We start from the raw sequence: 820 nt of genomic DNA, 5'->3' as shown, positions 1-820 counted from the left end.
GGAGATGGTTCAGCTCTTTCATAGGACCGGATTCAGTTCTCGGCACCAAGTATAGTAACTCTCAACTGCCGGTTAACTCCAGCTTCAGAAGATCAAGTGCTCCTGCTGGCCGCCATAAACACAAGCACCCTCTTTCACGGACAAATGCACACAGACACACGGACATACACATATATAAAATATAAAAACAAATAAACCTTTAAAAAAGGTTTTCATCAGTCATTTTACATAAAAATTGAGGCATTCCTAGCCAAAACGCTATAGCTGGTCCCACCGAGAGTCGAACTCCGGTCGCTGGATTCAAAGTCCAGAGTGCTAACCATTACACCACGAGACCGCCACACTGAGTGTTGTCTATTATCATGCTTTTATGGACATGTCTAGCTTCTGAAAGGCCAATTTACATGCCTAATTCATGGGTGTGGATGGAATTTGATTACATTTCCTGACCTTTAGGTTTATAGTTTACACTGTCACTCAGCTCAAATAGCCAGATCTAAAAATTAAAATAAAACGGAAGGCCAGGCGGTGGTGGTGCACGCCTTTAATCCCAGCACTCGGGAGGCAGAGGCAGGCGGGTGTCTCGGAGTTCGAGGCCAGCCTGGTCTACAAGAGCTAGTTCCAGGACAGGCAACAAAGCTACAGAGAAACCCTGTCCCCAAAAATCAAAAAAAAAAAAAAAAAAAAAAAAACGGAAGAAAGAGGAAAACCACCTCACCTCTTGATGTTTGGTGACCACGGTATGAGAAATCCCAAATCACTAGATTTAGAATGAAGTGTGCATATCAGTGGCTGTCTAGGTTGCCTATCTCCTGTAATT

At 43.7% G+C, this 820-nt stretch overlaps 1 non-coding gene across 1 annotated transcript; it reads right to left on the bottom strand.

The window, feature by feature from the left end:
- Window positions 1-265: 265 nt before the first annotated feature.
- Trnaq-uug lies at window positions 266-337 on the bottom strand. Its single transcript has one exon. It is a non-coding gene; the product is annotated as a tRNA-Gln (tRNA).
- Window positions 338-820: the final 483 nt, after the last annotated feature.

Source organism: Microtus oregoni, unplaced genomic scaffold (genome assembly GCF_018167655.1).
Source record: "Microtus oregoni isolate MIOR12 unplaced genomic scaffold, Mior012 000189F_ref0000355, whole genome shotgun sequence".
NCBI lineage: Eukaryota > Metazoa > Chordata > Mammalia > Rodentia > Cricetidae > Microtus > Microtus oregoni.
This window is presented reverse-complemented; position numbering and strand designations above follow the sequence as displayed.